Here is a 26,434-nt window from a genome sequence, read left to right on the forward strand (position 1 = left end):
AAAATTTCTTCTTTGTGTAAAAAATTATGGACTTTTATGATGACTACCCTCGGTCTGTTTCCCCCTTCGATTCTCCTGCCCAGACGGTGTGCTCTCTCTAAACACAGAGGCCCACTGCTGTCCGATAGGGCAAACTCAGATTTTAGCCAACTCTCCAATTGTATGGGTAATGCTCGGTCTGATATCGATTCAGGGATTCCAATTAGGCGCAGGTTAGATCTGCGAGATCTATTTTCTAAGTCATCTAAGTGTTTTGCCTGGGCTCGCAGCAGGTTTTGTAAATCTTGCAACTGCGTTCCTCTGTCCGTGCTTAAGTCCTCCAGCTCTGACACCCGTAGTTCTAGTTCCCCAGTCCTCCTCGTTGTGTCCCCCAATAGCGATTCTACTCCCGCTATTTGGTCGGATAACTTTGCTAGTTCCGGCTTCATAGCCTCTCTCACCGCTTCCGTGATCTGTTGAAGTTGTAGCGGGTGAAATTGTGGAGGCTGCTCCGGGGTCTGGCTAGGCGCCATCTTGGATTCTTCTATCCCTCGATGTTTCTCAGCTGTTTTTTTCGCCGATTTCGCCGCTGTAGCCCTCGTTTCTCCGAGGACAAGCAGGCTGCTTGTTCTCACGACTGGGTGACGTCCGCGGCAGCCCCCACCAACCGGAAATAAGCTTCGCGGGACGGTCGACACGCAGGGCACGCCCACCGCGCATGCGCGGCCGTCTTCCCGCCCGTGCGCGACCGCTCCCGCCAGTTACTTTTTTTCCGCGACTGAGAGAGTTGTGTTTTCCCCTCTCTCTCGTTTCAGCCGCCGGATTTTTTCGACCGCGTTTACGCGGATCGTCGCTTTTGGCCTGTTCGGCCTCTTCTTCTTCTTCTTTCTCTTTTATTAAAAAAAAAAAAAAAAAAAAAAAAAAGAATTTTGCGCGTGTGGAGCACGCGCTCCTTCTTTTCCCTCGCTTTCTAGCGGGGACGCCTCGTTGCGGCCTAGTGGCCGCTCGGTCGGTTTCAGTTTTCGTGGTGTGATTTTAGCCACCATTGCCGACTTTGACTTCGCCGACGCGATTTTTCCGTCGATGTCCTCGAAGGTCCCGAGTGGATTTAAAAAGTGTGGTCGCTGCGGCCGGCCGATCTCGCAGACCGACACCCACGCTTGGTGCCTCCAGTGCCTCGGGCCGGAGCACAATCTCAAGTCGTGCGTTTTGTGTCTCGGTCTCCGGAAACGGACTCAGGTTGCGAGGCAAGTTCTGCGGGACCGTCTTTTTGGAACTTGCGCCGGCCCCTCGACGTCGACCTCGACGGCATCGGTATCGAAGACCGGTTCTTCGGTACCGGTATCGATGCCCGAGACATCGGCACCGATGGCAGCGACCCCAGGAGAACAGGTCCCGTCGGCCCGCCGGTCCGCCGGCGAGAGTGGGGTAGAGAGACCGCGTGGGCAGTCGGCCCCGGTCACTCCCTCAACTCGTGAGCCACGGGACCGAACCCTGTCGGACCCGGTACCCCGAGACCGAGGGGGATCGACCTCCTCCTCCTCCATGCCCTCCGGCACCGGTGACGTGCACCGGAAAAAAGACAAGAAGCGCCGTCACCGGGAGCCCTCGGTGCACCCTGAAGAGGAGTCGACGCCGAAGCGTCATCGCAGAGAGGAGAGATCTCCGTCGGTGGTGGAGGTACCGACGCGTCGGGGTTCCGGCACCTCGGTGCCGTCTCCTGGCCCCCAGCAGCTTCCGGCACCGACACCCTTACCGGCCCCACCGCCTTTCCCGGCAGTGGGCCTGGACGAGTGCCTCAGAGCCATCCTTCCGGGGATCCTGGAAGGGCTGATGCGCCAGGCTGTGCGGCGCCGGGGGTGCTTGCGCCCTCGGCGCCGATGACTGTGGCGCCGGCGAGCTCTAGCCCGGCGCCGGGGCAGTCGACACCGCCGCCGCTTGCGGTGCCGGTCTCGACAGCCACGCAGGTGGAGTCCCCGTCGACGTCGATGGAGGGAGCTCCGTCCCCGCCGGCGCGGGAGTCCACCGCTCGACGACACCGAGACCTCGGTGCCTCGACGTCGAGCCGGGCCCGGTACCGGACGCAGCTACATGAGCTAATGTCCGATACCGAGGATGAGGACTCGTGGGGGGAAGAGGAGGACCCGAGATATTTCTCCTCAGAGGAGTCTACGGGCCTTCCCTCGGACCCCACGCCGTCACCGGAGAGGAAGCTCTCACCTCCTGAGAGTCTCTCCTTTGCCTCCTTTGTGCAGGATATGTCTATAAGCATTCCCTTTCCCGTGGTCTCTGTGGAAGAGCCGAGGGCCGAGATGCTCGAGGTCCTCGACTATCCATCACCACCTAGAGAGTCCTCCACGGTACCGCTGCACAATGTCCTGAAGGAGACGCTGCTCCGGAACTGGGTGCGACCACTAACTAATCCCACCATTCCCAAGAAAGCAGAGTCCCAGTACAGGATCCACTCTGACCCAGAGCTCATGCGGCCCCAGTTGCCCCATGACTCAGCGGTCGTGGATTCTGCTCTCAAGAGGGCACGGAGTTCGAGGGATACCGCCTCGGCGCCCCCGGGGCGGGAGTCTCGCACTCTGGACTCATTTGGGAGGAAGGCCTACCAATCCTCCATGCTCGTGACCCGCATCCAATCTTACCTGCTCTATATGAGCATCCACATGCGGACCAATGTGCAACAGCTGGCGGACCTGGTCGATAAGCTCCCGCCGGAGCAGTCCAGGCCTTATCAGGAGGTGGTCAGGCAGCTGAAGGCGTGCAGAAAGTTCCTGTCCAGGGGGATTTTTGACACCTGTGACGTGGCATCTCGTGCTGCGGCCCAAGGTATAGTGATGCGCAGGCTCTCATGGCTGCGTGCCTCTGACCTGGACAACCGCACCCAGCAGAGACTGGCTGACGTCCCTTGCCGGGGGGATAACATTTTCGGTGAGAAGGTCGAGCAGATGGTGGACCAACTGCATCAGCGGGAAACCGCTCTCGACAAGCTCTCCCACCGGGCGCCTTCAGCACCCGCCCCCACGGGTGGGCGTTTTTCCCGGGCACGGCAGGCTGCACCCTATTCTTTTGCAAAGCGTAGGTACAACCAGCCGGCCCGAAGGCCTCGCCAGGCACAGGGACAGCCCCAGCGCGCTCGTTCTCGTCAACAGCGTGCGCCTAAGCAGCCCCCTGCGCCTCCACAGCAAAAGCCGGGGACGGGCTTTTGACTGGATCCACGGGAACATAGCCGCCCTACAAGTGTCCGTACCGGACGATCTGCCGGTCGGAGGGAGGTTAAAATTTTTTCACCAAAGGTGGCCTCTCATAACCTCCGACCAGTGGGTTCTCCAAATAGTGCGGTGCGGATACGCCCTGAATTTGGCCTCCCTGCCTCCAAATTGTCCTTCGGGAGCTCAGTCTTTCAGCTCCCTTCACAAGCAGGTACTTGCAGAGGAACTCTCCGCCCTTCTCAGCGCCAATGCGGTCGAGCCCGTACCACCCGGGCAGGAAGGGCAGGGATTCTATTCCAGGTACTTCCTTGTGGAAAAGAAAACAGGGGGGATGCGTCCCATCCTAGACCTGAGAGGCCTGAACAAATTCCTGGTCAAAGAAAAGTTCAGGATGCTTTCCTTGGGCACCCTTCTGCCAATGATTCAGAAAAACGATTGGCTATGTTCCCTGGATTTAAAGGACGCATACACTCACATCCCGATACTGCCAGCTCACAGACAGTATCTCAGATTCCGCCTGGGCGCACGGCACTTTCAGTATTGTGTGCTGCCCTTTGGGCTCGCCTCTGCCCCACGAGTGTTTACAAAGTGCCTCGTGGTGGTGGCGGCGTATCTACGCAAGCTGGGAGTGCACGTGTTCCCATATCTCGACGATTGGCTGGTCAAGAGCACCTCGGAGGCAGGAGCCCTCCGGTCCATGCAGTGCACTATTCAACTTCTGGAGCTGCTGGGGTTTGTGATCAATTACCCAAAGTCCCATCTCCAGCCTACTCAGTCTCTGGAATTCATAGGAGCGCTGCTGAATACCCAGACGGCTCAGGCCTACCTTCCCGAAGCGAGGGCTACCAATCTCTTGGCCCTGGCTTCGCAGACCAGAGCGTCTCAGCAGATCACAGCTCGGCAGATGTTGAGACTTCTGGGTCATATGGCCTCCACAGTTCATGTGACTCCCATGGCTCGTCTTCACATGAGATCTGCTCAATGGACCCTAGCTTCCCAGTGGTTTCAAGCCACCGGGAATCTAGAAGATGTCATCCGCCTCTCCACCAGTGGCCGCACTTCACTGCTCTGGTGGACCATCCGGACCAATTTGACCCTGGGACGTCCATTCCAAATTCCGCAGCCCACGAAAGTGCTGACGACGGATGCATCTCGCCTGGGGTGGGGAGCCCATGTCGATGGGCTCCACACTCAGGGTCTGTGGTCCCTCCAGGAAAAGGATCTGCAGATCAACCTCCTGGAGCTCCGAGCGATCTGGAACGCACTGAAGGCTTTCAGAGATCGGCTGTCCTGTCAAATTATCCAAATTCGGACAGACAATCAGGTTGCAATGTATTACGTCAACAAGCAGGGGGGCACCGGATCTCGCCCCCTGTGCCAGGAGGCCGTCGGGATGTGGCGTTGGGCGTGTCGGTTCGGCATGCTCCTCCAAGCCACGTACCTGGCAGGCGTAAACAACAGTCTGGCCGACAGACTGAGCAGAGTCATGCAACCGCACGAGTGGTCGCTCCATGCCAGAGTGGTACGCAAGATCTTCCGAGCGTGGGGCACCCCCTCGGTGGACCTTTTCGCCTCTCAGACCAACCACAAGCTGCCTCTGTTCTGTTCCAGACTTCAGGCACACGGCAGGCTAGCGTCGGATGCCTTTCTCCTCCATTGGGGGACCGGCCTCCTGTATGCTTATCCTCCCATACCTTTGGTGGGGAAGACCTTACTGAAGCTCAAGCAAGACCGCGGCACCATGATTCTGATCGCGCCCTTTTGGCCCCGCCAGATCTGGTTCCCTCTTCTTCTGGAGTTGTCCTCCGAAGAACCGTGGAGATTGGAGTGTTTTCCGACTCTCATTTCGCAGAACGACGGAGCGTTGCTGCACCCCAACCTCCAGTCTCTGGCTCTCACGGCCTGGATGTTGAGGGCGTAGACTTCACTGCGTTGGGTCTGTCTGAGGGTGTCTCCCGGGTCTTGCTTGCCTCTAGGAAGGATTCCACTAAAAAGAGTTACTTTTTCAAGTGGAGGAGGTTTGTCGTGTGGTGTGAGAGCATGGCCCTAGAACCTCGTTCTTGCCCTGCACAGAACCTGCTTGAATACCTTCTGCACTTATCAGAGTCTGGCCTCAAGACCAACTCAGTAAGGAATCACCTTAGTGCGATTAGTGCTTACCATTATCGTGTGGAAGGAAAAGCCATCTCTGGAGAGCCTTTAGTCGTTCGATTCATGAGAGGCTTGCTTTTGTCAAAGCCCCCTATCAAGCCTCCTGTTGTGTCATGGGATCTCAACGTCGTCCTCACCCAGCTGATGAAACCTCCTTTTGAGCCACTGAATACCTGCCATCTGAAGTACTTGACCTGGAAGGTCATTTTCTTGGTGGCAGTTACTTCAGCTCGTAGGGTCAGTGAGCTTCAAGCCCTAGTAGCTCATGCTCCATATACCAAATTTCATCACAACAGAGTAGTGCTCCGCACCCACCCAAAGTTCCTGCCGAAGGTGGTGTCGGAGTTCCATCTTAACCAGTCAATTGTCTTGCCAACATTCTTCCCCAGGCCGCATACCCGCCCTGCTGAACGTCAGTTGCACACATTGGACTGCAAGAGAGCATTGGCCTTCTACTTGGAGCGGACACAGCCCCACAGACAGTCCGCCCAATTGTTTGTTTCTTTCGACCCTAACAGGCTAGGGGTCGCTGTCGGGAAACGCACCATCTCCAATTGGCTAGCAGATTGCATTTCCTTCACTTACGCCCAGGCTGGGCTGACTCTTGAGGGTCATGTCACGGCTCATAGTGTTAGAGCCATGGCAGCGTCAGTGGCCCACTTGAAGTCAGCCACTATTGAAGAGATCTGCAAGGCTGCGACGTGGTCTTCTGTCCACACATTCACATCACATTACTGCCTCCAGCAGGATACCCGACGCGACAGTCGGTTCGGGCAGTCGGTGCTGCAGAATCTGTTTGGGGTGTAAATCCAACTCCACCCTCCAGGACCCGAATTTATTCTGGTCAGGCTGCACTCTCAGTTAGTTGTTCTTCGTAGGTCAATTTCTGTTGTTTCCTCGCCGTTGCGAGGTTCAATTGACCTGGGTTCTTGTTTTGAGTGAGCCTGAGAGCTAGGGATACCCCAGTCGTGAGAACAAGCAGCCTGCTTGTCCTCGGAGAAAGGGTATGATACATACCTGTAGCAGTTGTTCTCCGAGGACAGCAGGCTGATTGTTCTCACCTTCCCTCCCTCCTCCCCTTTGGAGTTGTGTATTTCATATTTTTTGCTAGTCATTCAACTGGCGGGAGCGGTCGCGCACGGGCGGGAAGACGGCCGCGCATGCGCGGTGGGCGTGCCCTGCGTGTCGACCGTCCCGCGAAGCTTATTTCCGGTTGGTGGGGGCTGCCGCGGACGTCACCCAGTCGTGAGAACAATCAGCCTGCTGTCCTCGGAGAACAACTGCTACAGGTATGTATCATACCCTTTCTTTTGTTACAAAGATATCCATGTATGTGCGCTGGTTAAGCTTAAATTTTTTGCAGTTATCGTTCGGTTTTTTCTTCGATTTTCAGGGAATGTAGGAGGGGGAGCCCCGGAGAGAAGACAAGTGCGACTTCCTCTCTCTCAGTCCATCACGTGACCTCCAGATTTTTATATTTAAAAAACATCTCGTATGTATATCTTTTTAAGACTACATTTCGAATTGTATTATTCATTTTTGCCCAGATTACCTCACTCTTTCTGTGAGTTTCTTTTGGATGAATACCAGTATAAGCCAGCTTGAAGGTATGATTATTAATTTATATTCATTTAAATTTATATTCAAAAATTCGGGGTCTGCACAGCTACTTATTACCTTTTTATATATATTTACATATCTATATATACTTTTATTTGTATCTCTACATGTACTTAATTATATATACTCTTTTCATTTTTAATATGTCTTATTATTTAATGTAGTATATATCATTACACTTTTTGCATTTTTTCCTGCATGCATATTACATATTATGCATATATTATATATTCTGATTAAATAACATCAAATACATTTTACCTAAATATTATTCTAAATGTAATAGATTTTATTTGATTTTATTCTACTTTTATTTAACAAAACTCATCTGCGATTATATATATTTTATAACCCCTTTTTTCAAATAAAATGTTGCTCCAAGTTAATTTTATTATACATAATACACTTTTATGTGTTCTCATTATGTTATTATGTTATTACTATACATTTTGTATCCTTGTTTTAGACCCCTGAGGAAGGCCTTTGGCCGAAACATGGACCGTGTTGGGTCACAATAAACGATTTTGGCTTTTACATTTGTGGATTCAGTCTGGTCTTTCTGGACAGCTTCCGCTCATTTTTGTTTTACCTATGTGAAGGGGGACATGTGCTGCAGCTCCTCCCCCTCATTAGTGCTGGCTATTGTAAAAACAGAGTGAAGGGGAGCACAGAGGGACGCAGTTTCAGGCTGCCTTAACCTTTGTTTTTGGATTTGTTTCAGCAGTTCCTGTGGTCCCGCCATCATTTCCTGTTTGCGAAACAGCTGAAACAAAAGGCAAACCAAAGGTTAAGGCAGCCTGAAGCGATGTCTGTCCGTGCTCCTTCAGTGTTTTTAACAACAGCCAGCATTAATGAAGGGGAGGGGCTGCAGCACAGGTCCCCCTTCAGATAAAGCGGATATCTTGGCCGCCTCAAGTTTCCGGCTTGAGGCTTCATTCGAACGTTGGAGGTGCCTTTTATTATATAGATATCCTTTTTTGTAAACTGCTTCCAATTCAAATTAAAATCACATAGAAAGTGATCAGACCATAATGATCACGATACACAATGACCACGATACATCTGATATTGTAATATTAGAAAACAACCTTTCAGATTGACAACTAAATCCAGTTGATGTCCTTTATCATGAGTAACATTATAAAGGACATCAATTGGATTTAGTTGTCAAGGAGCAGAATAATTTAAAGCCGCTAGAAAAGAGAACAGTCCCTTAACTTGTGGATTTTCTGCATCTTCCAAATTCAAATTTATCAGGCTTATTTTTAAAAGAGAAGGACGCCCATCTTTCGACACAAATCGGAAGATGAGCGTCCTTCTCACAGGGTCGCCCAAATCTGTATAATCGAAAGCCAATTTTGGGCGTCCCCAACTGCTTTCCGTTGCAGGGACGACCAAAGTTCACGGGGGCGTGTTGGAGGCGTAGCGAAGGTGGGACTTGGGCATGCCTAACACATGGATTTCCTCGACCCATAATGGAAAAAAAAAAGGGCGTCCCTGACGACCACTTGGACAACTTTACCTGCTCCTGTTTTTCTTACGACCAAGGCACAAAAAGGTACCCGAACTGACCAGATGACCACCGGAGGGAATTGGGGATGACCTCCCCTTACTCCCCCAGTGGTCACTAACCCCCTCCCACCCTCAAAAAAAATCTTTAAAAATCTTTTGTACCAGCCTCTATGCTAGAGGTCTGCACGGGAACGAGGTTTGTGGGGATCCCGCGCACATATCTTTCGCATCAATCACCAATAATCCCGTAGGTTTCCTTTTCCGATGCTCCGTCATCTCTAACCCGACAACAACTTTTCTTCCTGCTGTGCTGCGTCATGCCCAAGGAGGTTGGATCATCTGCCACACCAACGAATACTGTGCTTATGGAGGCTTCCAAAAAAGAGACTACTCGGAATTCTGGGATTTGTGGTTTCTGGATCAGTGTACATTGTGCACAGTGCAAGGCAATGGACTGCAATCCCAATGTCCTCCAAGAAGGGCTCGTTGTAACTCTTCCACTCATGCTCAGTAGGAGCATGTGAAAAAAAGAGCTCCTTCCTTGTTTCCTGTTAATGTGTTTGCGGAAATGGTAGGTGCTATTAATGTTACTGTTTAGAGATGTGGGTTTTTTTTTTTTTTTTTTACAACTGTTGAGATTTATTTTGCGAGTATTAGTATTTTCACTTCCACCTTATTTCAAAGCGTCTGCTTAGGAAATACAGTGCCTAGAAAAAAAACAACTTATTTTTAGCAGTGGATGAACCCTGTAACTTGTACTTAATCCTGACCCGCTTTTTTTTTTTTTTTTTTAAATAAATTAGAGACGTAACTTGACCTTTTATGCATTATTGAGGGTGATAGAGGGGGTGAAGGTGGTTGTGTTCTTTATTGTCACAACAATTTTATGTTTATCAGCTTCTGCAAATCATCACGCAGACACAGTTCAGATTTTGTGACCTGAATAGGCAGCTTTGTTTTGGGTACTTTACATGTCCTTGTGGAGTGGCACATACGTAAATTAGGTAGGGTGTCTAATGGGATTTTAATGTAGGTGTATAAAAGGGTAATGACTACATTTCACTTTTTTTGTTGTTATTATTAGCCCCCCACCCCCACCCCATTTACAAAGCAGCACTAGCTGCTGCTGGTGCTGTAATGCTAGCCCAGCCCACTTTGAATGGGCTGTAGGCATTGCCACACAGCTTTGTAAGCAGGGGGGAAAATGCTGTCTGTGATTTTATGTGATGTTTTGCTGGATGGTCTCCATAATACTGCCAGTTTTGCAGTTTGCTTGCTGTGCTTTTCAAGTATAGTACGAATAATTATACCTTTGTGCTACCCTGATGTCTTATGTGTACTATATTGTATGTGATGAGAAACGTTGGGACTGTGATCAAGTTTAAGCAAAGAGGCAATTTACACAGCAGTTATAAAACTTTGAGAAAGAAATAGAATTTAAAAAAAATTAGTTTCTTAGCTAGTCATAATTCAGAATCTGCTGTATAGACTAATTAACATTCAGAAATACATACTTCCTTTTTTTATGGGGACGGGCGGGAATGGAGACGATCACTTACAGGGACGGAGGAGATTACTCATGGGGATGGGTGGGGACGGGTTAGATTCTGGCGGGGATGAGCGGGGATGGGTTTGATTCCGGCGGGGAAGGGTTGCATTTCTGCCCCCGTGCAACTCTCTACTCTGTGCCAGCCTCAAATGTCATACTCAGGTCCATCACAGCAGTATGCAGCAGTTTTAGTGGGTGCAGTGCACTTCAGGCAGGCAGACCCAGGCCCATCCCCCCCCTATCTGTTACACTTGTGGTGGTAAATGGGAGCCCTCCAAAACCCACCAGAAACCCACTTTACCCACGTGTAGGTGCCCCCCTTCACCCGTAAGGGCTATGGTAGTGGTGTACAGTGGTGGGTAGTGGGTTTGGGGGGGTTGGGGGGCTCAGCACACAAGGTAAGGGAGCTGTGTACCTGAGAGCAATTTCTGAAGTCCACTGCCATCGTCAGAGGAGGTAGGAGAGAAGCACCCCCATTACAGTTGCTGCAGGAATGGAGAGATACAGTGCAGGAATGGACAGTTCTGGAGAAGAGCTGGAAGCGCTGTGCTCCAAAATATCCTGCTGTCGGTCACCCAGCTGACCAACTGGGCTATAAAACAACAACCATACTTTCGGCTCCCAACAGGATTGCAGCTGAATCCCCAGTACCCAAACAGCTGCAAGAGGCAGCCCTGAGGTCGCAATTGCTGCTGGAACTGTGCCTTCCCTGTTGCACCAGGCTGGCATGGCACCTAGAGCACATCACGATCGCATGGCTCTAGATTCCCCAGGGTTTTAGAAGAACTCTGATATGATACCTCACCCCAGTGCAGGAGGAATCAATACAATAACACGGGGAACCTCACCGGCTCCCCATAGACCGAAGGTGATACCATCGCTGAGGCACCTATACCAGCATCCCGCTCGGTCTGAATCAGTGCAATGTAGCAGTGTGAACGGGGGTGGAAAAAGCACTCATACTGCAGCGGAGCCAAACGATCACCAAACTCTCAGGAGAATTAAGGATCGGAAAATCAACCCATCTCACAATCAACTGAGGTTACAGGATTAATCAAAGGAAGACAGCAACATCCAAACCAAAACGAATGGAGTGGCATAATAGCTCAAGTCACGCTAAAGACTAAGCAGCGCCGTGAGCATGGGGTGAAACAGGGATCACAGAACCAGCCCGATTTACAGTGAACAAGAGTTTGTCCGACGAAATGCAGGAAGGAGGGAATCTGGACCAGAAAAGTTCCTTAAGAACACAATCACACCCGTGATCACTCCTGCCCATCTGGTCATATAAGTACATAAGTATTGCCATACTGGGACAGACCTAAGGTCCATCAAGCCCATCATTCTGTTTCCAATAGTGGCCAATCCAGGTCACAAATACCTGGCAAGATCCCAAAAAAGTGCATAACATTTTATTCTGCTTATCCAAGAATTAAGCAGTGGATTTTCCCCCAGTCCATTTTAATAATGGTCTATGGACTTTTCCTTTAGGAAGCCATTTAAAACTTTTTAAAACCCTGCTAAGCTAACCACCTTTACCACATTCTCTGGCAACGAATCCCAGAGTTTAATTACGTGTTGAGTGAAGAAACATTTTCTCCGATTCATTTTAAATTTACTACTTTGTAGCTTCATTGCATGCCCCCTAATCCTAGTATTTTTGGAAAGAGTAAACAGATGCTTCATGTCTACCCGTTCAACTCCACTCATTATTTTATAGACCTGTATCATATCTCCCCTCAGCCGTCTTTTCTCCAAGCTGTAGAGCCCTAGCTGCTTTAGCCTTTCCTCATTTTGTCGCCCTTCTCTGCACCTTTTCTAATTCCACTATATCTTTTTTGAGATGCGGTGACAAGAACTGAACACAATAGTCGAGGTGCACCATGGAGCGATACAAAAAGCATTATAACGGCCTCATTTTTGTTTTCCATTCCTTTCCTAATAATACCTAAGATTGTATTTGCTTTCTTAGCTGCCGCAGCACAAAGAGCAGAAGGTTTCAACGTATCATCAATGACATCACCTAGATCCCTTTCTTGGTAGATGACTCCTAACCTTGCATTGCATAGCTATAATTTGGGTTCCTCTTTCCCACATGCATCACTTTGCACTTGCTCACATTAAACGTCATCTGCCATTTAGTCGCCTAGTCTCCCAGTCTCGTAAGGTCCTCTCGTAATTTTTCACAATCCTCTCACGATTTAACAACTTTGAATAACTTTGTGTCATCAGCAAATTCAATTACCTCACTAGTTACTGCCATCTCCCAGAGGAAAGCTGCACATACAGGGAAGGGAAGAGGGGAGACATGGTACACATAAAAGGAAGAGAAGAGGGGAGACAGGCTGCAAATAAAGGGAAGGGAAGAAAAAAGGGAAATGGGATACAGATCACCAAATATTAGAGTCAGGAAACATCAGCATCCTAACCAGACAAGGAGTGAGATTAACCTTTGGTACACCCTAAATCACACACCTAGCTAACTGAAACTACCCAGCTCACTGCAAACCCCATCTAGAAAACAATTATTTAAGCACAAGACATTAGAAATACCCTTCATACTGATGCTAAAAGAAGAAAAAGTAAATAAATACGTCACAACTCTCTGTAATCACCTCCCCCCCCCCCCCCCCCAGCTCTTTATTAACACTGACAGAGACAAAATGCACATTTCAAGTCTTCTACTAAGTCCAAATAGCAAAAAAAAGCACTAAGAGCTTCAGAATCGGAACACGATTCCTTTAATCGTATAGCTCAAACATCAATCTTCCATAAATGACCCGACATTGACCTTGTTTTGGCACACAGCGCCTGCGTCAGGGGTATCTGTAGGATACATCAACTCTAGGTCAGCGATAAAAACGAAACAAAGACTGGATATTGGACAAAGACCTTGAAGGGCTGATCTTCCTAAATGAAACTTGGATCCACGATAAAGATGACCCTATAATCCTAGGCCTATCTCCTTGTCCTCCAGGATATAAAATTCTGCATTGGACCGGGTCCAGAGATGGACAGAAACCCCCCTGGTACAACCACTTCAAACTAGACATGATGCTCTACATTTGCATAATTTACGTCACCGACGTTTGCCGGTCAGACGGTGTTTACAGCCCAGCGTCTTCTCTACTGAGGATTTTACAGAGGTTCCACAGCCAGAATTCTGACTTTACTCTTATTTAACGCCTGAGGCAGGCGTTTGTGCTGAAACACAGCTGTGTTGGATCAATTTTATGCTGTTTACATTAAAGACTTCTTGATATCCTCCTTGAGTTTACCTCACTTCTTTGTTTGTCCCTCTACTGGAAAGAATTATGAGTTACCCCAACACAACCACGAATACTATACAAATCATGAGGAAAGATCAATACAGCTAAATTTTAATCCTCTATCTACGATGACCAATGGTCACCACAAATGGATTCCGCAGATTTCTTAACAGAATGGAACAAAAGCATACTAGACGAAATAGCCATGAAATCCAAAGTTATACAAAAAAGAAAAGCAGTCTCATGGTACAATGATATATTGAAAGACCTAAAAGTCCAATGCAAAAGACAAGAACGAACGTGTAAGGAAAATACAAACAAATCCACATTGCTACTTGGAGGGAGGCACGAAAAAAGTACAAGAATAAAATTAGATAGGCTAAGAGGAAATTCTACATAGAACAAGTAGGCTTGGATTACAAAGACACAAAGAAATTCTATAAACTCGTAGATAACCCATTAAATACTAAACCATTGATAACTAGAATCCTCCACTTGCATAAGAAATTGCCAGATATTTTGAAGAGAAAATCCTCAACCTAAGGAAGAGTCTACCACAGACTAATACCAACCTTGAAAGCCTACTAGATGAACTAGACTATTCCCCCCCCCCCCCCCCTCAGAGGAATCACCAGCAGACAGGTCTTGGATGACCTTTGCTCAGCTCACCAACAAGACAGTAACACAAACTATAAGAAAATTCTCAACCACACACTAACTACATTATGAATGCCCCCCCCCCCCCCCCAGACCATTCAATTTACCTCCTACCTTAATTTCATGTTCCGAGAAGGCCAGTTCCCAAAGGAAAAGGACAACATGCTAAAAAAAAAAAAAGATTCCAAGAAAAATATTAAAGACGCATTATACTTCAGCAAATTTTCTATTGTACACAAATCCCAATCAGGTTTCAAACCTTACCACAGCACAGAAATGGTACTAATCACACTATTAGCTAAATTCAAGTGGGAAAAGTCAACTTGGAAAAATATACTACTGCTACTACTTATCATTTCTATAGCGCTGCTAGACGTATGCAGCGCTGTACACTGGACATAGAGACTGTTCCTGCTCGACAGAGCTTACAATCTAATTAGGACAAACAGGACAAATAAGAGATAATGGAATTTCTAAGGTGGGAATGATAAAACATGGGTACTGAACAATTGAGTAAGGGTTAGGAGTTAAAAGCAGCTTTAAAAAGGGCCAAAGTATCAGCCTGCCTGTCTAACATTGCTGCCTGGATGTCTCAGCTTTTAGCCTAGATTTGAAGACGGCCAGAGATGGAGCTTGACATACCGGCTCAGGAAGTCTATTCCAGGCATATGGTGCAGCAGGATAAAAGGAACGGAGTCTGGAGTTAGCGGTGGAGGAGAAGGATGCAGATAAGAGAGATTTACCCAGTGAACAGAGTTCCCGGGGAGGAGTGTAGGGAGAAATAAGAGTGGAGAGGTACTGAGGAGCTGCAGAGTGAATGCACTTGTAAGTCAATAAGAGGAGTTTGAACTGTATGCGGAAACATAAAGGGAGCCAATGAAGTGATTTGAGGAGAGGGCTAATATGAGCATAGCCACACTGGCAGAATATAAGTCGTGCAGCAGAATTTTGAACAGACTGAAGAGGAGAGAGAGGGCTAAGTGGGAGACCTGTGAGAAGCAAGTTGCAATAGTCTAAGGGAGAGGTGGTAAGAGTGTGGATAAGGGTTATGGTAGTATGCTCAGAAAGGAAAGGGCGAATTTTGGTGATATTATAGAGAAAGAAACGACATGATTTAGCAGTCTGCTGAGTATGTGCAGAGAAGGAGAGAGAGGAGTCGAAAATGACCTCAAGGTTACGAGCTGATGAGACAGGAAGGATGAGAGTGTTATACACAGAAATAGAGAATGGGGGAAGAGGAGAAGTTGGTTTAGGGGGAAAGATAAGAAGCTCAGTCTTGGTCATGTTTAGTTTCAGATGGCGCTGAGACATCCAGGCAGCAATGTTAGACAGGCAGGCTGATACTTTGGCCTGGATTCCTGCTGAGATTTCTTGTGTGGAGAGGTAGATCTGGGAGTCATCAGTGTAAAGATGATACTGAAAACCATGGGATGAGATCAGAGTACCAAGGGATGAATTATAGATGGAGAAAAGAAGAGGTCCCAGGACAGATCCCTGAGGTACACCGAAAGTGGGATAGAAGAGGAGGAAGATCCACTAGAGAATACACTAAAGGTACGCTGGGAGAGATAAGAAGAAAACCGAACAGAGCCCTGAAATCCAAGTGAGGACAGCGTATCAAGGAGTAGGCTATGATCAACAGTGTCAAAAGCAGCAGATAAATCGAGAAGGATGAGGATAGAATAGAGGCCTTTGGATCTGTCCAGGAACAGGTCATTGTAGACTTTAGCAAGTGCTGTTTCGGTAGAATGAAGGGGGTGAAAGCCAGATTGAAGTGGATCAAGAATAGCTTGGGATGAAAGAAAGTGAAGGCAATGGTGGTGAACAGCACATTCAATTATCTTGGATAGGAAAGGGAGGAGGGAGATGGGGCGATAGTTGGAAGTACAGGTAGGGTACAATGAAGGTTTTTTTAAGGAATGATATGACTACGGCATGTTTGAAGGCATCAGGAACAGTTGCAGTGGAAAGTGGGCATGACAGATAAAAGGGATGACAGTAGGAGAGAGAGTGCTAAGTAGATGGGAATAGGATCAGAAGAACAGATAGTTTCAAGGAGGAAATAAAATGTGCAGTTTCCTCTTCAGTGATTTCAGAAAAGGAGGCTGTGGTTGGGAGAATGGACTAAGGGAAGGAAAGGTGGAGATAACTTGGTTGAGAATTTAAGTTTATCATGAAAGTACTCAGCCAGAGTCTGGGGAGAAAGTGAAGGGGGAGTTGGAGGTGAAGGCACTTTGAGGAGAGAGTTCAGTGTGGCAAAGAGACGTTGAGGGTTTGAGCCAAGCGAATTTGTCAATTGGATGTAGTAGTCCTCTTATTACAGTTTGACATGTCTAGTACATTCAACTTTGTTGACCACATCATCCTACAAAGACTTCTCGACAAAACAGGAATAGGAGTGAAGTTGCTTCAGTGGCTCAGGGGATTCTTGACCACCGGATCCTACCAAGTGAAGCTAAACTGTACGATCTCCAACCTGTGGAAAGCAGAATGCAGCGTGCCTCAGGGTTCCCTACTTTCACCAATACTTTTCAACGTAATGATGGTCCCTATTACACAGTCCTTATGCAATTGAGGCCTTATCCGGGAACGTGTCTGAACTTAAGATGGCCGCCAGGTAGGAAGCTCTGTGGTGGGACCTCCAAAGGTCTTAGGAAACGGACCTACCTGCGCTGTTCTGGGCCATCCTAGGCTCGACCGGACCGGACCGAGGCTTCGTGGGAACCGACTAGGGGGCCACGAGTTGACTGCGACCGCCCTGGTGAGCGCCAGCGAAGGCGAGCGAACCTGGGGTCCGTGCAAGGCGAGTTTCCCCGGTCTGAGGTTCGCTTCCTCGGCGCTTCCGCTGCAGTGCGACCCCCCGGGAGAGCCCGAATCGCGGGTTGACGCCGAGTTCGCCGATCCGTGAGCTCCGTGTGCTCACCTCGGCCGTCGCGCTCCCCGGCAGGAACTGCCCGGGACCGTGTCGGCTAGGAGTTGGAGGGAGTTCGCCTGTGGCCTGTAGTGCGGGCCCGGCCTCGTGGCGCGAGCCCGGTCCGGGCGGCGTGTGGGCCTCTTCAGTGGGTGTTCGTGGATCTGCCGGCCCAGCGATCTGGGGACCCACCACACCACCGCAGCGTTCCCTGGCCCAGCAGCCCGACGCCCATGTTGCCCTTCCCGCCGCGTGGCGCGGCCAGCCTCCACCGCGAATCTTCCACACTGGGCTGTCGGTGCACAACGAAGCAGTCCACAGGCACCACAGGCACCACGGATCAGCAAATCTCCCTGCATCAGGAGGAAGTATTAACGCTCCAGCAAAACTCGTTTGCTGATTGAGGGCAGCCCAGCTCAGTTGCTCGGTCGCTCTGAGAACACCCCAGCTACTCCAGCTTTCCCTGGTCCACCCGAACCTGCCTCTCTCCGCTTGCCTGCTACGGTCTGACGGTTCCAGCTTCTTCCAGTCCGCTGATCCAGCTCCCCCCTGCTTGCTGCAATCCAGCCGGTCTACCGTGTTCCAGTCCGCCTGATCCCAGCTTGGCTTGTTCCGATCCGGTCCGCCTGACCCCAGATTGTTCCGGCCCTCCAGTTTCCCAGCTTGTTCCAGTCCGCCTGAGCCCATCCTGTTCCAGTTCGCCGATCCAGCGTCCCCCTTGTTTGTTCCAGTCCATCTACTCCAGCCTGCTTGTTCCAGTCCAAACGCTCTAGTGTGTTCCAGTCCGCCTGCTCCAAGCTCGTTCCAGTCTGCATGATCCCATCTTGTTCCAGTCCACCAATCCAGCTTCCCTGTTTGCTCCAGCGTTCCAGCTTCTCCCTTCTTGTTCCAGCCCATCTGCTTCAGCCTACTTGCTCCGATACACCTGCTCCAATCCCAGCTTGTTCCAGTCCACCGATCCAGCTTCCCTGTTTGCTCCAGCATTCCAGTCCGACTGTTCCAGCTTCTCTTTGCTTGCTTCAGCCTACTTGCTCCGGTACACCTGCTCCAGCATTCCAGTCCGACTGTTCCAGCTTCTCCTTGCTTGCTTCAGCCTACTTGCTCCGGTACACCTGCTCCAGCCTACCTACTCCAGCACATCTGCTCCAGCGTGTTCCAGTCCGCCTGAACCAGCTTCTCCCTACTTATTCCAGTACACCTGCTCCAGCCTACCTACTCCAGCACATCTGCTCCAGCGTGTTCCAGTCCGCCTGAACCAGCTTCTCCCTACTTATTCCAGTACCTGCTCCAGCCTGCCTGCTCCAGCTCATCTGCTCCAGCGTGTTCCAATCCACCTGAACCAGCTTCTCCCTGCCTGTCTCAGTCCATCTGCTCCAGACTGCCTGCTCCAGCTTCTCCATGCTCGTTCCTATTCATCCGCACCAGCTGCTCCAGCCAACCTGCTAGCTTGTCAGCCATTGACTTACTTGCCTACTAGCTTACTAGCCCGCTAACTCACCAGCCATTGACATACCTGCTCTCCAGTTTCTCCCTGCTCACTCCTGTCCTCCTGCATCAGTATGCTCCAGCCCGCCTGCTAACTTGTCAGCCCTTAACTTACCTGCTCTCCAGCGTCTACCTGCTCATTCCTATCCATCGGCACCAGCATGCCCCAACCCGCCCGCTAACCTGTCTCCCACTGATTTACCTGCTGACCTGCTAACTTGTCAACCTACCTGCCTCACTGCTTGTTCCAGCCCACCTGCCTCTCCCTGCTCGTTCCTGTCCATCCGCACCAGCCTGCTTCACCCCGCCTACAAGCTTGCAGCCACTGCCACACTTGCCTGCCTCCTAACCTGCCAGCCACGCACTTACCCACTCTCCAGTACATCAATCCCACCAATTCCAAGCCTCCGGCTCTTCGCTCTGTCACTACACTTACACCTGTCACACTGTAACCACTACTTATGGCCCCTGTCCACATCTTCTTCCTTGCCCTGTCCCTTCCTAATCTTTTTCCCCTCCCCTTACCGCTGTCTACCGCTGGAACCCATTGCCCTCCTGTGTTCCCTCCCATCCTGCCCGCTACGGCATCCCTCACCACCTCACCATCTCTCCTGTCCCCCTCCTCCTTCCTAGCCCTTAATCTCCAACATCTCCTTCCTACCATTAACCCTTCACCATTCCTCCTATGTGCACCCCGTCTTCGTCGCCTTCGTCGCCCGACCTCCCCCACCCTCCTCCGCACTCTCTTGCTCCTCCTCCTGCTATCCGCGGGAGACATTAACCCTAATCCAGGCCCCCCCCACCTGTCCTCCTCCTTTCCATTCAAACGCTTCCGTGATGTCTCCAACCTCGTCCCTATTCCCCTCCTCCCCCCCTCTTCCCTCCCCTTCTCATGTGCCTTGTGGAATGCCCACTCGATCGGCAACAAACTGCCCTTCACCCACGATCTCTTCATCTCTCGTTCCCTCCAACTGCTCGCCCTAACTGAAACCTGGCTCTCCCCTGACGACTCTGCCTCAGTCGCGGCCCTCTGTCATGGAGGCTATCTCTTCTCCCACACTCCCCGCCCAGATGGCCGCGGTGGAGGCGTCGGGCTACTTCTCTCACCCTCCTGTAGTTTCCAACCCCTCCTCCTACCGCAGTCTCACTGCTTCTCGTCCTTCGAAGCTCACTCCATCCGGCTATTCCATCCATTACCACTCAGAGTTGCAGTCATCTACCGCCCCCCTGACAAACCCCTCTCTTCATTCCTTACTGACTTCGACGCTTGGCTCACCGTCTTTCTTGATCCCGCATCTCCTTCCCTCATTCTTGGTGATTTTAACATTCACGTTGACAACCCATCCAATGCCTACGCTTCTAAATTCCTTACTCTGATATCCTCCTTTAACCTCCGACTATGCTCTACCACCCCTACTCACCGTGATGGCCATTGTCTCGACCTCGTTCTCGTCTCTTCCTGCTCACCTTCCAATTTCTGCACCTCAGTCCTTCCTATCTCAGATCATCACCTAATTACCCTCACACTTCATCACCCTCCCCCTCAACCCCGCCCAACTATAACCACGCCTTTCAGGAATCTCCAAGCTGTCGACCCCCCTACCCTATCCTCCCACATCTCCAATCTCTTCCCTTCCATCTCGTCTTCTGAATCTGTCGACACGGCTGTCTCTACCTACAATGAAACTCTCTCCACCGCTCTGGATACCCTAGCACCATCTGTCTCTCGCCCCACTAAGCGCACTAATCCGCAGCCCTGGTTAACCCCCTGCATCCGTTACCTTCGCTCCTGCACCCGATCTGCTGAACGACTCTGGAGGAAATCTCGCACCCTATCAGACTTCACCCATTACAAATTCATGCTATCCTCCTTCCAATCCTCCCTATTCCTTGCCAAACAGGAATATTATTCTCAATTAACCAATTCTCTTGGCTCCAACCCTCGTCGCCTCTTTGCCACTCTCAACTCCCTACTTAAAGTACCCTCCGCTCCCACCCCTCCCTCACTCTCTCCTCAATCACTAGCTGACCACTTCCGCGATAAAGTGCAGAAGATCAACCTTGAATTCACTTCCAAGCCTTCTCCTCCCTGTGACTTCTTAACCCACTCCCTCAACCAACCTAACCCGGCCTCCTTTTCCTCCTTCCCTGAGATCACCGAAGAGGAAACTGCTCGCCTTCTTTCTTCCTCCAAGTGCACCACCTGTTCCTCGGATCCCATTCCCACCAATCTGCTTACCAACATCTCTCCTACAGTTATCCCCTCAATCTGTCACATGCTCAACCTCTCTCTCTCCACTGCTACTGTCCCTGACACCTTCAAGCACGCAGTAGTCACACCACTTCTCAAAAAACCATCACTTGACCCCACCTGTCCCTCCAACTACCGCCCCATTTCTCTTCTACCCTTCCTCTCCAAATTACTTGAGCGTGCTGTCCACAGCCGTTGCTTTGACTTCCTCTCCTCTCAGGCTGTCCTCGACCCGCTTCAATCTGGCTTTCGCCCACTACACTCGACAGAAACAGCACTCTCTAAAGTCTGCAATGACCTGTTCCTCGCCAAATCCAAAGGCCATTACTCCATCCTCATCCTCCTCGACCTATCCGCCGCCTTTGACACCGTCAATCATAATTTACTTCTTGACACACTGTCCTCATTTGGGTTCCAGGGCTCCGTCCTCTCCTGGTTCTCCTCGTATCTTTCCCAACGCACCTTCAGAGTATCTTCTAATGGCTCCTCTTCCACCCCCATCCCGCTCTCTGTTGGGGTTCCCCAAGGATCTGTCCTTGGACCGCTTCTCTTCTCGATATACACCTCTTCCCTTGGCTCGTTGATCTCATGTCATGGTTTCCAGTACCATCTCTATGCCGATGACACCCAGCTTTACCTCTCCACTCCCGACATCACAGTTGAAACCCAGGCCAAAGTTTCAGCCTGCCTTTCCGACATCGCTGCCTGGATGTCCAACCGGCATCTGAAACTGAACATGGCAAAGACTGAGCTCCTTATCTTTCCACCCAAACCCTCTTCTCCTCTTCCCCCACTTTCCGTCTCTGTTGACAACACCCTCATCCTCCCCGTCTCTTCAGCACGCAATCTCGGAGTCATCTTCGATTCCTCCCTCACCTTCTCTGCCCATATCCAACAGACAGCTAAGACCTGTCGCTTCTTCCTCTATAATATTAGCAAAATTCGCCCCTTCCTCTCTGAACAGACCACCCGCACCCTCGTCCACTCACTCGTTACCTCTCGTCTTGACTATTGCAACCTTCTCCTCGCTGGCCTCCCGCTTAGCCACCTATCCCCCCTTCAATCTGTCCAAAATTCCGCCGCACGTCTTATCTACCGCGTGAACCGATACTCTCATATCACCCCCCTCCTTAAGTCGCTTCACTGGCTCCCAATCCACTACCGTATACAGTTCAAGCTTCTTCTATTGACCTTCAAGTGCACTCAATCTGCTGCCCCCCATTACCTCTCTACCCTCCTCTCCCCGTATGTTCCCACCCGTAACCTCCGCTCTCAGGACAAATCACTCCTATCTGTACCCTTCTCCACCACCGCTAACTCCAGACTCCGCCCCTTCTGCCTCGCAGCACCTTATGCCTGGAACAGACTTCCTGAGCCCATACGCCATGCGCCCTCCCTGCCCATCTTCAAGTCCTTACTCAAGGCCCATCTCTTCTCCCTTGCTTTTGGCACCTAACCACCTTCCCCATTCCTGTTACCTACACTGACTGCGTAGTCTATTACCGTTAGATTGTAAGCTCTCTTGAGCAGGGACTGTCCCTCCCCGTGTTTAAACTTGTACAGCGCTGCGTAACCCTGGCAGCGCTATAGAAATGCTAAGTAGTAGTAGTAGTAGTAGTCATTCCCTTCGTATACGCCGATGATGTATCTTTATCCCTTTCAAAAAAGGTGTATCCGAAATTACTGCCAAAATCACAGACAGTATAAATATCATGGAATCTTGGACATCAGGTTTCAAAATGAAACTGAATAGGGAAAAACCCCACAGTTCTTGATACATCCCCATTCATTACCGATCGATTCACATCCATCAATGCTATGGGAATAACTCTTGTGATAGCAGACGACCTGAAGATCCTAGGAATCACCATAGATCGTTAATTATCATTCGACAATCAGGTAGCAAACACTACTAAGAGAGTGTTCCAGATTATGTGGAAACTCAAACATATAAAAAATTATTTTTCCACAAGACATCTTCCGTACTTTCATCCAAACCATGGTACTCATCCATGCAGGAAAACGAAAAGGGAGGAGAAGAATCCTCACCTGCAGCAAAGCAATGGACAAAAAAGTGAGGAGAGCTCAAAGAGGATATCAGGAAGTCTTTAATGTGGATAGCTTAAAAATGACCCGACACGGCCGTGTTTCGGCACAAAAACCTGCATCAGGGGTCAAATAAATCTCTGGTTTTGTGATTGGTGGCTTAACCAAGTGAGATATATAGCTATGTGGCTTCCTTGAATTGAGAAACAAAAAACTCTCAGCTGTGAAGCGCCACAGCTGCAAAGCTCGTCAATGACGTCAATAGTGTAAACTCATCCATGCAGACCACTATAATGGAATCTAGCAGGATGTAAGGAACAAACATATGGAATCTACGCAGGATGTAAGGAACAAACATTTAAAGAAATTGCAAACAGTGCAAAACACAGCAGCAAGACTTATTTTTGGTAAAAGTCACTTTGAAAGCGCAAGGCCCCTACTCCAAAACCTACACTGTCACTTGGTATGATCTTATAGTCAGGAAGCTTCTGAACCAGTTAAGGACATTACCCCCAATTCCGAAGTATTCTAGGATATGTAGTAATATTCCATGGTTAACCATGTCGAAAGCGCTGGACATGTCAAATTGTAAGAGATGTATGTTGTTGCCAGTTGCAATTGCTTGTTTAAATTTAGTCAGGAGAGTGACTAGTACTGTTTTGGTTCTGTGGTTTGACCGAAATCCTGATTGGGACTCGTACAGAATTGAGAATTTATTTAAGTAGTTGGTGAGTTGCTTGGTCGCTATGCCTTCCATTAATTTGGTTATCAGCAAGATGGATGCAACTGGGCGATAGTTGGTTACGTCACTTGTGCTTTTCTTTGCGACTTTAGGTAAGGGGGTAAGTAAAATATTTGCTTTGTTTTTTGGGAAGAGTCCATTTTGTAACATATAGTTCAAATGTTTCGTGTGGTCTGTTTTGAATTGGGGGGGGGGGCTGTTTTTATGAGGTTATTAGGGCATATGTCTAGTTTGCAGTGAGACTTGGCGTATCTGTCAAGCGTTTGGGAGATGTATGTCGAAGTAAGTCCATGTTCAATCAGCTGGGTATTCCCCCCTGGATTGGGTCTAAACAATCAAGGAGTTTTACGTGGTCCCTGGTATTAACTGGTATCGTGAGTCGTAGTTTTACAATTTTCTCTTTGAAATGTTCCGCAAGCTTGTCTGCTGATGGGGTGTCTGTGCTGTTAGAAGTAACTGGTGTAGTATTTAATAATTTGTTCACGAGTTGGAAAAATTTATGTGTATCCTTATAGTCTGGTCCAATTTCAGTTTTGTAATATGATCTTTTAGTTTGTCTGATGGTGTATTTGTATTTTCTTTGTAGTTGCTATCGTTGAGTGCGGAGTTGTTTCTCTTTTTATTCCATGCTCGTTCTAGCCTTCTAACTTGTGTTTTTAGTTTTTTCAGTTCTTCATTAAACCAAAGTATTGAGGTTCTGGATTGAAGTGGAGCTATGCTGTCTAGTATATTTCTGCATCTGTTATCCCAGTCTTGGAGAAATTGGTGTGAATCTGGTGATGTTGTCCATTCATTTTTATAGAATAATTGCCAAAATGCTGATGGATCTATTTTGCCTTTCGTGGTATAGGTTAGTCGTTCTTGTTTATGGTGTAAATCTTTTATTCGCCATTGAAGGGAGAGGTTTGCTTTGTAGTGGTCGGACCAGGGTATAGCCGTCCATTTTGTATTTGTTAATGCCAAAGTTAGTTCAGAGGAGAATTTGTATGTAATGATGTCTAGTGTGTGCCCTTTAATATGGGTGGACTGCATATTTGGCCAGTAGAGATCCCATAGTTGGAAGAAGTCCTTACATTCATGGATGTTAAAGTCAGTATCTTCAAGGTGAAGGTTGATATCCCCTGCTATAGAGACACGTGTGTTCGATATAAAATCCATAAAGTGTGTTTGGCATTCCTGCCAGTTGCCTGGCGGCCTATAAAACAGGACTACGTTTAACTGGTCATGCAAGGTTGGATGATTGATTCTAACTGCGGCAATTTCAAGTTGAGGAAGTATGGATTCGGCTATAGTGTGTATACCTTACCTTGATTTGTACCTGCCTTTTTCAGGGCACAGACCGTACAAGTCTGCCCAGCAGTATTTCCTGCCTCCCAACTACCAGTCCCGCCTCCCATCTCCGGCTCTGGCACAGACGGTATAAGTCTGCCCTCCACTATCCTCGCCTCCCAACTACCAACCTCTCTTCCCCCACCTGCTCCGCCACCCAATTTTGGCTAAGCTTCTGAGGATCCATTCCTACTGCACAGGATTCCTTTATGCACATCCCACGCATGTTTGAATTCCGTTACCGTTTTCATCTCCACCACCTCCCGTGGAGGGCATTCCAAGCATCCACCACCCTCTCCGTGAAAAAATACTTCCTGACATCTTTTTTGAGTCTGCCCCCCTTCAATCTCATTTCATGTCCTCTCGTTCTACCGCCTTCCCATCTCCGGAAAAGATTTTTTTGCAGATTAATACCTTTCAAGTATTTGAACGTCTGTATCATATCACCCCTGTTCCTCCTTTCCTCCAGGGTATACATGTTCAGGTCAGCAAGTCTCTGCTCATACGTCTTGGAACGCAAATCCCATACCATTCTCGTAGCTTTTCTTTGCACCGCTTCCATTTTTTTAACATCCTTCGCAAGGTACGGCCTCCAAAACTGAACACAATACTCCAGGTGGGGCCTCACCAACGACTTGTACAGGGGCATCAACACTTCCTTTCTTCTGCTGATCACACCTCTCTCTATACAGCCTAGCAACCTTCTCGCTACAGCCACCGCCTTGTCACACTGTTTCGTCGCCTTCAGATCCTCGGATACTATCACCCCAAGATCCCTCTCCCCCTCAGTACCTATCAGACTCTCCCCGCCTAACACATAAGTCTCTCGTGGGTTTCTACTCCCTAAATGCATCACTTTGCATTTCTTCGCATTGAATTTTAATTGCCAAACCTTAGACCATTCTTCTAGCTTCCTCAGATCCCTTTTCATGCTTTCCACTCCCTCCCGGGTGTCCACTCTGTTGCAAATCTTAGTATCAATTCTCCAGTTACCCAATCAAAGAATTCAATGAGATTCGTTTGGCACGATTTCCCTCTGGTAAAACCATGTTGTCTCGGATCTTGCAACTTATTGGCTTCTAGGAAATTCACTATCCTTTCCTTCAGCATGGCTTCCATTACTTTTCCAATAACCGAAGTGAGGCTTACCGGCCTGTAGTTTCCAGCGTCTTCCCTATCGCCACTTTTGTGAAGAGGGACCACCTCCGCCGTTCTCCAGTCCCGCGGAACCTCTCCCGTCTCCAAGGATTTATTAAACAAATCTTTAAGAGGACCCGCCAGAACCTCTCTGAGCTCCCCCAATATTCTGGGGTGGATCCCGTCCGGTCCCATGGCTTTGTCCACCTTTAGCTTTCCAAGTTGTTGATACACACTCTCTTCCATGAACGGTGCTCTATCCATTCCATTCTCAGGTGTACTTTTGCCAGTCCCTCGCGGTCCTTCTCCAGGATTTTCTTCAGTGAAAACCGAATAAAAGTATCTAATTAGCAAATTGGCTTTTTCTTCATCATTATCTACATAGCGGTTCGCAGTATCTTTTAGTCTCACAATTCCCTTTTTAGTCCTTCTTCTTTCACTAATATATCTGAAGAAATTTTTGTCGCCCCCCCCCCCCCCCTTACATTTCTAGCCATTTGTTCTTCCGCTTGCGCCTTCGGCAGACGTACCTCTCTCTTGGCTTCTTTCAGTTTCATCCGGTATTCCTCCCCGTGTTC

General features: G+C 49.1%; 1 protein-coding gene across 1 annotated transcript in view; it reads left to right on the forward strand.

The window, feature by feature from the left end:
• LOC115459528 (endoplasmic reticulum-Golgi intermediate compartment protein 2-like) overlaps positions 1-26,434 on the forward strand; it is a 405,254-nt gene that overhangs the window by 249,188 nt on the left and 129,632 nt on the right. The gene's annotated exons all lie outside the window — the stretch shown is intronic.

This window comes from Microcaecilia unicolor, unplaced genomic scaffold, assembly GCF_901765095.1.
Source record: "Microcaecilia unicolor unplaced genomic scaffold, aMicUni1.1, whole genome shotgun sequence".
NCBI lineage: Eukaryota > Metazoa > Chordata > Amphibia > Gymnophiona > Siphonopidae > Microcaecilia > Microcaecilia unicolor.